The sequence below is a fragment of the Elgaria multicarinata genome, chromosome 6 (assembly GCF_023053635.1).
Source record: "Elgaria multicarinata webbii isolate HBS135686 ecotype San Diego chromosome 6, rElgMul1.1.pri, whole genome shotgun sequence".
NCBI classification, from domain to species: Eukaryota; Metazoa; Chordata; class Lepidosauria; order Squamata; family Anguidae; genus Elgaria; species Elgaria multicarinata.
Window position 1 is genome coordinate 101,646,212 of NC_086176.1, and position 12,332 is coordinate 101,658,543.

Consider the following 12,332-nt stretch of genomic DNA (forward strand, 5'->3'; position numbering starts at 1 on the left):
GGAGCGGTAGAAATGTGGGAGGCGGTCAGCGTCATCAAAATGACCTGCGAAAAACTGTAAGTGGCCAGTAATAATCGTACGATAAATCACTTTTCTGATGGTGCTCATAATCTCTCCTTCCGATCTCTGTTCCCTTTTTTTCTCCTTGCAGTCTCCTAAGAGTCTACCCTTCTATCATGGCTCCAGACGGTTAAAAAAAGGGTTGAATGCACACATTCCACCAGAGGGCTCCGCTGCACAGGATTACACTCAGAACGATTTTTTTTTATCCCACTTTTTGGACAAATACAGTCTCCTGAAACAGCTCAAGCCATTAACAAAAGAGGCCCTGCTCTCAGGCGTACAAACTAAAAAGGCAAGACACAAGGGTAGGAGAGTGCAAGAGAAAGGTAAAAAAGAAAGACCATTTGAACAGTGCCAAGACAACACTGAGTAGTAAGGCATTTATATCCAGCTGGAACCAGGGAGATCTTCCCTAGCTGGTGGTCGTGCTACTGACACAGTAGCCATTCCCTCGCCCAGAGGCAGAGGCTAAGATGTGCTTCCCCTCATTTCTGCAGTCTGAGGGCAGATGGGGCTGAATGTTCTTTCTGGCAGGGAAGGAGGAAGGAAGCTCTCTGGCTGCAGCTGCTCCTTCTTTGGTTTATGGATGAGGCCAGGCTAGGTTTTCTACTTGCCATGCTGTTCTTGGGAAGCAACAGCCTGTAACCTTAGTGGGAAGTCCTATAAAAACCTGCCGTTTGGGTTGTCTATCAATTCAACATGAACACAGTTTCACAGTTTCACACTCTCTCTCTCTCTCTCTCTCTCCCCCCCTCCCCCTTCATATTTCGCATATTTGTTTGCACATATAGAAAAGCTTATCTTTCTGCTAGGCATACACATACAGAATAATTTGAACAGATTGTATTGCATTTGAACCTTCTTTAGGAAGATTATTATAACGTCGAAGTTATTCCTCATAAAAAATGGGCAAATGTGATTAACGTGCCATACTATTTTGAATTGTCGTCTTGAAAAATCAATAACCCACTTAAGAATTCATGGGTTTATTGCACTAGGTGCACACGGGTATGTTCAGGATTACCAATTCTGTGAGGCATATTTAACACAATGGGGGCTTAAGGGCAGCTTAAATTTGAAGTAGAAACAGAATTAAGGATCTGGAAATTCAATCCAATTTAATAAATATAATAATAATAATAATAATAATAATAATAATAATAATAATAATAATAATAATTTCTTACCCGCCTCTCCCTTTGGATTGAGGCGGGGAACAACATTAGAACAGGAATCAATACATCTTTAAAATTCTTGATTTTACATTGATGGATAGGCCTGCCGGAAAAGGCTAGTCTTTAAAGCTGCCTTAAAATCACACAGAGAGTTAATTTTACGAATCTCCTCCGGCAGGCCATTCCACAATCTGGGGGCAACAGAAGAAAAGGTCCTCTGGGAAACTGATGTCAGCCTAGTTCTAGCTAACTTAAATAAGTTCACCCCAGAGGACCTGAGTGTGCGGGGCGGACTAATTTAGTGATACAGTCTCTGAAATTTTCAGACTAGGTTCGCACATAATGGGCAATTGTGGATTAATTAAACCACAAATTGCTTTGCATGAGCTGCCCCCCATTGCGTTCCTCACTTTTGCTTTCATTTAAGACCCTATAATCATCCCATCTGAACCTGGACACTCTGGATTGTGTAGGAGTTAAACAATTCAAATTTAACCCATCAACAAATTGTAGATTAACTCTGGGTTATTAACTCTTAAACCACCCAGAGTGTCTAGGTTCAGATATCATACGAACAACCTACAAATACCCTTGTTTCAAAGAGGCAATATAAGGGATGCTACTAGCTTCCAGTAACCTAAGCCACTGTCACAAATGTGATCCATAAACATCGTGGAAAGTGTGTCCTGGCACCCAGGTTGCATGGACCCTGAAGCGCAGGAACAACAACTTAAAAGAACTGGTTGTAGTGCCATGCAAAATGTTTCTAGCGCAGGGACAGGGGATTTGTGGGTGGTTGTTTTACATTTTATTCTATATCTTTTTGGGTATTCTAATAGAGGTGAGAGAGAGAGAGAGAGAACACCTTCTGGATGCAAGGTTGCAGCACGACCCCTAAAAATGAGGGGAAATAATGATCATGCAATATATAAGTCAGTTATCTCTTCTCAGGTAAATCCATATTATAAGTGCATAGTTCAGTTCACTGGCTCACTTCAAAGGATAAACTGTGTTTGATGTTGAGTCACTTTCATCTATGCAGTATGTAGTCTTATAAAAATGTGTGCAAATTCTGTTTGTCCAGGAATTAGGTTAATCTGAATTGAAACAGGAATATTCCGGTGGCTGGTTTTATTCAGATTTGCTTTTCAAAGGGGATGTTGGGTAAATACTATGCCTTTTCTCACCCAATGGATTGGTGCAACTGAATGGAAACACTTGAAATGTTAATCCAGAGAACAAGTTTCCCCTTCTCATTAGGTTTATAGATCAATTTATACCAGCTGGCAACCATTAATTGCTATGTATTGATTCAAGCGCTGTTTCACAGGTACAGCCAATGTGAAATTACATTCATAGGCTTTAATTATGTATTGCTTTCTTGCACACGTTAATGTAATACAGCATGGGAGCGTACCAGGAAAATGTACCCGGAAGTAAGTCCCTAGTAGTAAGTGTGCTGGACTAGATGGACCAGTATGGCACTTCTTATGTTCACTATGATCTCATCCTCAAAGTGTGAGGTGGTAAGGAAGAGGTGGAGTAGAGCATGTGTATCTCATCTATATATTATTATTATTATTTATTTATATAGCACCATCAATGTACATGGTGCTGTACAGAGTAAAACAGTAAATAGCAAGACCCTGCCGCATAGGCTTACATTCTAATTAAATCATAATAAAACAATAAGGAGGGGAAGAGAATGCACCAAACAGGCACAGGGTAGGGTAAAACTAACAGTATAAAGTCAGAGCAAAATCAAGTTCCCATCTAACCAAACATATTGTGACACACTACAAGCTTAAAAACAAAAAATGGGGATGCTGGGAATTGTAGTTAATACATCTCGAGGGCACCAAGTTGGGGAAAGCTGGGGTAAAGAACGCCATGCAAAACATTCTGGATCAGGCTTGCTTACCTGGTCTGAGCAATTGGAACCTTCCTCTTCTTGCTACGGGCCATCATCATTGCCAAAGAAATTATTTGGGATTCCTGGGCATGCTTAATTGGGTACCATGTCTGTGATGTAACTGCGGGTCCTCTGTAACGGTGGTCTTCAACTGGTCCAGACCGGAGACCCACCTCAGACTTCCGAACTACAACATGGAACCCACTTTCACAATTTTCTCCATGCCCAACGTGATGGCAACAGCTTTGAAGTAACCGATCTAGACTGCTCTTGCAACGAACCAGTGCTCTAAGGCCCTGGTGCCTGGAGGTCACTGAGTCTATACTTTCCCCAGGACTCCCAAAAACACCAGCTGCCACTACTTACTGATTTATAACCAATCTCTCCTCTTTTTTATCCTTAGCATGTGGAGTGAGATATACCAGTCTTCAAATCCACCCAGACCAGACCATAGGTATTTAAAAAGAATATGCCAACAACCAGAACAAACAATACCTTATAGTAAAAAAAAAAGTTTCTAAAAACCTATGATGACATCTCTACTTTCAAAAACATCTCTCCCTCCCTTCTCATTAATAGTCTGTCTCTGATTCTGCTCACAGACTAAGAAAGTACATAAGAACGTAAGAAGAGCCCTGCTGGATCAGACCAAGAGGCCATCTAGTCCAGCATTCGGTTCACACAGTGGCCCACCAGCTGCCTCCGGGAAACCCACAAGCGGGACATGACAGGAGTGCAACAGCACCCTCCCGCTCATGTTCCCAAGCAACTAGTGTACGTAGGCATATTGACTCTGATACTGGAGGTAGCATATAGCTATCAGGACTTTATTCTCCATTAATTTGTCCAAACACCTTTTAATACCACCCGTAGTGGTGGATATCACTACATCTAGCTGTAGTGAATTCCATAGTTTAACTATGCGCTGTGTGAAGAAGTCCTTCCTTTTATCTGTCCTGAGTCTCTCGCCAATCAGTTTCATGGGATGACCCCGGTTCTAAATAGCTTCTCCACTAACTTCACCCAGCATTCCATGTTGGCCTAATTCCTCCACTCACTCTCCTGCTGCGATGTCCTTTCCAAGAACAGCATCCTTCAATTCCCTTAGTCAGGCCCAGCTCTCCTGTAAACCAGACTGAGACCTTTTTCTCGGGCAGCAGTTCAGAGCTGGAGGTCCTTTCCAACCATCCATTGCAGCCACTTTGCTCATGTTTAATCCACCTGGCCAGCCAGCCAAGCTACTTCTATGCTGTTGTCAGAGTTGGCTGACATTATTTCCAGGCAGCCACAGGTGGATGGAAGAGGAGGAGCAAGTGGGTGCTTTGGCATACATGCAATTGACCCACAGCAAAAGGGAGAGACGCCTAGGGGCCACTGTCATCCATCTTCATTGGGGGCTCACAATGAGCCACAGACTATAGAATCATAGAATAGAATCATAGAATAGCAGAGTTGGAAGGGGCCTACAAGGCCATTGAGTCCAACCCCCTGCTCAATGCAGGAATCCACCTTAAAGCATCCCTCACCAGTCAGCTTCCAGCATCTGCCACTGCCTGCACTGCATCCACTCTGGAAGCACTGGTGGAGACTGGATGTTTTGGCAAGATGGGAGAGTTTCTCAGTGCTTGCAAAGCAGTGGAGGCTAGTGCTTCCAATGTCAGTGAGGTGGTGAATCTGCTCTGGGTTTCAGTCAGAACCTTGGAGAGTCTTTGGAGTTCTGACTGGTTCTGACTGGAACCCATAGCTGATTCACCACCCTATTGACCTCGGAGCCAACAGCTTCCACGGTTGCAAAGGCTCCTCAACTCTGCAAGGGGTAGAGAACGAAAGCACTTGGGAAAAAGAGAGGAGGGCAAAGAAATAGCTCCATGGCCAAGGTTTGATTTGAACCTGGGTTTCTCTGGCCATAATCTAACTTACAGCCAGCACACATTAAACTGCAGTTTGTGTGGCTCCTTTACATTCAGCTAGGGTGACCATATGGAAAGGAGGACAGGGCTCCTGTATCTTTAACATAGTTACATAGAAAAAGGAATTTCAGCAGGTGTCATTTGTATGCATGCAGCACCTCTTCATCACAACAGTTCAAGCTGCAGGAGCCCTGCCCTCTTTTGTATCTGGTCACGTTAGGCAGGGCTGCTACAGCTTTAACTGTTGTGATGAAGAGGGAATTTCACCAGGTGCTGTGTGCCTACAAAGGACACCTGCTGGAATTCCCTTTTCTGTACAACTGTTAAAGATACAGGAGCCCTGTCCTCCTTTTCATATGGTCACCCTATTTTAGGGCATAACCACAACACAGATATAAACTGGTTTAAGAAGTGTTCCTTTAGTTCTGTGGGGAGGCCAGTGATTTATAATAGATTTGTTTTTTAATATCCTTGCCAAATTACAATTCTCAGGTCAGACTATTTCAGGAAATCTATGCCCAATGAACTGATATAAAACAATGTAAGTCATTAGACTACCTTGGACTATCACTTTCAAAAATAACGTTTCTAACTACGTTACTCTTAACAATAGTTCCTGTAGTTGATTATTTCCATTTCATCCACTAGATGTCACATGCTGGCAGCTTAGCTCTACCATTCTCTACCTAGATTTCCCTGGCTTTCCTGATTCCAGGTAAGATGCCAAAGGGATCCTTGTTTTTCTTTTCTTCTATTATATATGTTGATAATCTTGCAATTTGGTGAACCCAAGTTTCCCTCTGTCCGTAGATAGATGCAACATAGTAAGAAAAGGACAGTAGGCGTTATCTATTGGCCCTTCAAAACAGCTTTTATAACGGGTGATGTAGGGTTTGTGAATAACGTCTTGGGACCACAATACCTGATGGAACGCCTCTCCTGACGTGAATATACCCGGTCACTACGTTCAACATCTAAGGTCCTCCTCCGGGTGCCTACTCCGAGAGTGTGGCAACAAGGGATAGGGCCTTTTCAGTGGTGGCCCCCAGACTGTGGAATGATCTCCCTGATGAGGCTCGCCTGGCACCAATGCTGCTATCTTTCCGGCGCCAGGTTAAGAATTTCCTCTTTGCCCAGGCATATGGCGGCACATCCTAATTACCCACATGTCTGGTTTTTAATCGGTTTTTAATGCTTTATGTGTGTATGTTCTGTGTTTTAGAGTTTTAAATTTTGTATACTTGTTTTTACCTCAATTTTAGAATTTCTGTAAACCGCCCAGAGAGCCCTGGCTATGGGAGCGGTATATAAGTTTAATAAATAAATAAATAAATAAATAAACTTCCATAATAGAGTGGAAGAAAGCATTTTTTCTCATTCACAAAAGGCAGAGTCTGCACATAATTGAGGAAGTAATGAGGGACAAACATGTGGGCGGAGAAGCGATAAGCAAACAGGATTTCCCCCTGTGTGATGACAGCACTCTTACTTTCTAGTGACTTGGAGAAAGGGAGCAAGATCCTAAACCAGGATGTCTGAGGAATCTGCTGTTTGCAAATTCCTAGACTGAATGATTTGATCGGCACCTATCAAATGACCGTGTGGACTGGAACTCAGCTCTCCACCAGATTTTGCACTCCCCCAAATGTCGTGGTCCAATGTTCAATTATAGGCATGGAGACCTGAAAAAAGAAAGAAAATCGGGGGGGGGGGATGCTGTTGTTTTTCCATGAGGTCACGATTTTGCTTTGTTTTCTGGGGGGGGAAATGAAACATTTTGGATTATGAAATGTTTTCTTTTAGAACAGGGTTGGGCAACTTGTTGCCTTCCAAATTTTTAGCCTACACGTTTTTCTACAAAAGGCTTACTATGCATTCCTGGTTGTTCATTCATGGTAGTTTGTGGGTTCTTTACATATTGTCATCTACCTCCAGGGCCTCTCCCAAGCTTTTCAACCATTATTGTTGGTGTTCCCCCCCCCCCCCAATGAGGCAACTTTGATATTATTTTTAAATGGCAGAATGAGAGGTTTGTATAATTGTGCAATTCTGCTGTCCCATTGTACCACCTAGTGGCTGTATAATGAAACACATACATAGGCAGAGAAAGAAAAAAACCCAGGAAAAAACATGTGTAAAAGAACTATTAATCCTGAATAGAATTGTTAAGCAGAAGCCTTGGTAAACGTGCAGGATAAAGCCTCATGTAGACTCTCCTGTTTCCATAATTTTGCACTATTTTCTTGAAATCATGCTCCTCCGTGTTAATTGAGGTATAATTATGTTTTCCTTCTACTGTCACCTTGCCTAAGAAGATGAATGGAAATGTATTCATTCTGCATAAAGCTGTTTCCCAACATGGCTGTTTTCTACTTAGACAAAGGGAATATGGCTCCAATCACTAGAAGCTTATAGCTTAAAGTTGTACCATCTGCCGTGAAGAATTTTAAATGAACTGTTACTTATGGATTTTAATGGGAACACACAGTAAAAGCATTGCACCAAATACTGTAATGAGGAGATATTCTGATACAATATCCATACACTCATTTTTAAATGCTTTAAAAATTAATACTAAAATTAGTAGCAGATACTTTGGTTAGGAAAATCAACCCATCTCAACAAAAAAATACATCTGCACTTAGGGTGGGTGGGTTTGCACTCCATCTGAAGGATCAAGTGTGCAATTTGGGAGTGTTCCTGGACTTGGTGCTGAGGCACCGCAAGTAGTGGTGATAGCCAGGAGTACTTTTTGTGGTTTGGGGTGCAGTCCTGTGCATGTTTAGACAGGAAAAAGTTCTACAACTCCCAGCATTCCCCAACCAGCCATGCTTGTAGGACTTTTTTCTGCCTAAACATGCATAAGATTGCAACTTTAGGGTTACTACTGGTGTTACCAACCTATCTGGAGATGGCTGGATCTTCTTTCTTGCCTGGACTACTGCTATGAGCTCTACATAAAACTGTTAAAAACAGTTTGGAAACTTCAACCGGTACAGAATTCAGCCAACCCAGATATTGTTGTGGTCTGGGTTATCAGCTCACGTGACACTGGTATTGTGCTTGCTGTACAGGTTGCTATGTGTTTTTGAACCCAATTTAAAGTGCTGCTTTCAACCTTTAAATTAAAGGCTTAATTAGCTTGACCCCACGTTACTTGAAGGACCTCCAGTCCTCCACCTGTACCAGCATACCCACACAGAGAGGTCATCAGCAGGAGCCCTTCTCACTTGCCCCCTGCACAAGGCAGTTAGGTCAGTTAATACAAGGGTAAGGGCCTTTTCAATAGTGGCCCCGCACCTCTAGAATGAGCTTTCATTAGCCTAGATGGTCTGAAAGCCTCACAGTGGCTGCAAGGTGGCACTGCATCAATTATACGATGCAGTAGCCACCTTGCAGCCATCACAGGGCTTTCCTGTGAAGCTGTGACTTTAAAATATCAGTGACTGGAGTGAGGTGAGTACAGTGAATCTTTGCTCTGGAATTGTGGCAGAGGCATTCCTAGGGCGGAGGGTGACCCCTGATTAGTCGCCATCCATCTGGGCAGAGGGTAGGGGGTGGACCCAGTGAGCCAGTGGCCACTGGAAACCCTGCACCCTCCCTCTGCATCAGAATTAGCTGCTGCCACCATGCAGTGCAGGGTGTTGCTTAAGCTGGCGGCAATGTGGCACCACATAGGCAGCCTCTAGGAATGAATCAGGCCCCTTCTCTACAGATTTTCAGGAAGGCTCTTAAGACCCACCTGTTCTCACTAGCCTTTCTAAAATTTGGGGGCTGTTGGTTTTATTATTGTTTTATGTTTTTGGTTTACATCTTGTATTATTTGTTTTTACGTTGTATGCTACCTTGAGAGGGTTCCACCCTAAAAATAATTTTAAATAAATACATAAATTTCTATTTGGAGAGCTTCATCCAGTCACAGCTCTCCGACAGGTCTACCTATACAATTAAGTGGTGCACCACAACACACCTGCAGCAATGTGGTGGCCCTAACAGTCCTTTTTCTGTGAAAGCAACTGTGTGAAAGCAACGGTGCAAGTGGCCCTACGGTGTGGTACCTCAAACTCCTATCATAGAGGTCTCTGTCAGGGCTGACAATTTGAGTCATCTGTATCGTGAACTAGTTGGGCATTTTTTTTTATTGTATCTGAAGCAGTGTGTCTGAGCATGTGCTGAGTTCTAGTCCCTCATCAGTGAGCCTTCAGCTTCTAAGAATTTGAGATGAGGTGGGAGGGAGGAGCTAAACCTGATCCCTCGCACCACTTCCTACTATTTAGTTGTATATATGTGTGGTCCTACTCTGAGGAAGCCATGCCACAATGTGTGACTGCCCTGTAAGCCTCCTATGTCACTTCAATGTATTAGTGACACAAAGCAGTAAGGGAGCTGAGTCCATTGTTCTACTGCCACTGCATTGAATGTGGAACTGCTATTATCAGCAGGTAAAATCTAGCAAAGGGATAAATTGACTGATCATTGTTCTCCCCATCCAAAAGCCTTTTAGCACTGTAAAAGAATGAGAATAATGCTAACTAATCAAAATCCTATTTCCCTGATTTCAATGGAAAACAATTTTCTATAGACCGGTAAACACTGCATGTCAAAAAGTGATGTGACATATGAAACAATATGCTTTAGTATTGGCAAGAATGAAAGATTTCTAGGGAATACATGGATTATGTTCCTTATGTGAGTGGATGCTGTCTCCAGAAGTATGGACAGTGGACGGTCCAGAGCAAACATGTTCACCTGAGAACTTCTTGTTAAGTTTTTTGGTCCTAGTTCTTATCATATGGAGGGTGCAAGGCGGGTAAGCATCCAAGATGAACAAGAAAAAGGGGAGAAATGTCCCAGGATGCTGTGGATAACTTTATTGTGAAGAAGCCCAACGCAGGCTGAAACACTTTGGGCTTGTTCACAATAAAGTTGGCTACAGCATCCTAGACATTTCTCTCCTTTTTCTTGTTCTTACCATATGGAACCTATGTATTTTGTGACACTTCGAGGTTCATCAGATGAGTATTTTATCGCACGCTGGTTACTGCCCACTTACAGATGTGCATGTGTCCTTTAGACATTGACGTCCACCTCCTGTGTGCCTCCCGCTCCTTCTGCTCATTTTCCCATTACAAAATAGACCCTTTTTAATCCGACTTTCTTTTAAATATGGGATGCGCCGCGATCTCCTGCTGTGTGCAGGAAAAGCAGCATGATAAAATGACCCGAGTGGGCCATGTGGTCTTTATTTACATCCTCTTTCCCCTCTCGGCAGAAAGAGGAAGTAATGAGGGACAAAAGTGTGGGCAGAAAAGCAACTGTAAGGAAACACGATTTCCCCAGTGTGATGACGCTCTCCATAGCACTATGTTCACTTTTGATTTTCATTCCAAAATTTCTTTTTGTTATTGCATGTTTTCTTTAAGACAATTCACAACACCCTTCTTGGGTGATAAATATTCTCTTGGTTGCAATTCAGAACTGTTTTGTACAAATAACAGTTTGTGCGAATCACTGTGCCCAACTGTTGAGACTGACCACCTGAATGTTTGGTGTATATACTATTATGTCCTGTGGTACAAAACAGTCAGCTGGAATAGATCATAAAGACAAAAGCCTTCAGCAAGCTAATAAAATTCAGAAACATATGATCAGCAGCAGTAAATCTCACTGTGTAATCTTTCCATTTCTTGAGCTAGAATAAAAGTTGTAAAGGGCTGTACATAACATTAGAAAGTAAACATTCTACAATTTTTATAACCTTGTAAAGTTCTATAAAGCTGGGTATGCATGCAAACATGCCCTCATATAATTTCTAGCTGCCTGTTCTACACCTTTTGGGTAGCAATAACTTTTCTGTCACAGATTTAATGATATATTGTCAGTTGGATTATTTTACTGCATTTTATTGCTTGTATCCCACTTTGGGATTATTTTAGAATGAATGTTTCTTATATACATTCACTCCACTTATTTAAAACTTTTCAGCTGAAGCAAAGTTCAATGCAAAAGTCTCAGTAATTGACACACAATTCCATATGTTAAGTATTGATGTGGACACTGGCTTATCAAAATAATAATCACAGAATAGCAACTCAGAATTTGCATACCTCATAAATATTCTTTAAAGGGTTATGAATGACAATGCATAGCTTAACTGAAGAAGAAAGCACCAGCTCATAAAGACAGATGTGAGTTTGCAACTATAACATTGTTAGTCATATGAGTACACCACTGACATGGGCAGAGGGATCTGTGTGAGTAAAAAAGCTGATCACCAGCTACAGTTGGGATCAACTCTTTGACAAGCTGTATGTATGAAACCTCTCTAACATTCCCACACAAGGAGGAAAGATTTGCAATGGCAGCCAGGAATGTATCTAATGCTTGCAGAATGCAACCTGTGTTCCGCATTCTGCAAGCAGTATTGTTTAAAGCTGAATTCAATCCTGTCTCTCTACCAGTGGAATGGACACCCTCTACATGTCCACCACACCTGCTCTGGAGCAGATTGGGGGGGCACATAATACTCTCAAAATACTAGAACCCGGAGTCATTCCATGAAGTTGATTGGTGGGAGATCCAGGACAAATAAGAGGAAGTATTTCTTCACACAGCACATAGTTAAACTATGGAACTCACTACCACAAGATGTAGTGATGGCCACCAATTTGGATGGCTTTAAAAGGGGGTTGGAAAAATTCCTGGAGGTGAAGGCTATCAATGGCTACTAGCCCTGATGGTTGTGTGCTATCCCGTGTATTTGAGGCAGTAAGCCTGTGTGCACCAGTTGCTGAGGAACATGGGTGGGAAGGTGCTGTTGCACCATGTCCTGCTTTGTTGGTCCCTGGCTGATGGCTGGTTGGCCACTGTGTGAACAGAGTGCTGGATCTAGCATGGCACTTCTTATGTTCTTACCCCCCCTGAGGGGAATGGCCACTGATCATCTAAACTTCACCAATGGAGAGACTACTATACAATTAATAAATTTAGGATTAGGAGATCCTCTTCACAACCACTTAGTTCCTCATGAATATAAATATCCAAACTTTCTCAGGAGTATATATTAGTCTATAACATTTAATGTTAGAACATGACTATATCCTACTAATATCTAGTATTACATACTGTACACACATCAGGTTTATGGTCAGTATTACAACCGAAAAAGCCAAAAGGAAAAGTGAATTGAAGGAAGAATGCAAACTCAGGTACTAGTTCTTAGTTATGTTTTTATGAAGGCTCTCTGGAGGGGAAACGGGGGACACTAAAAGA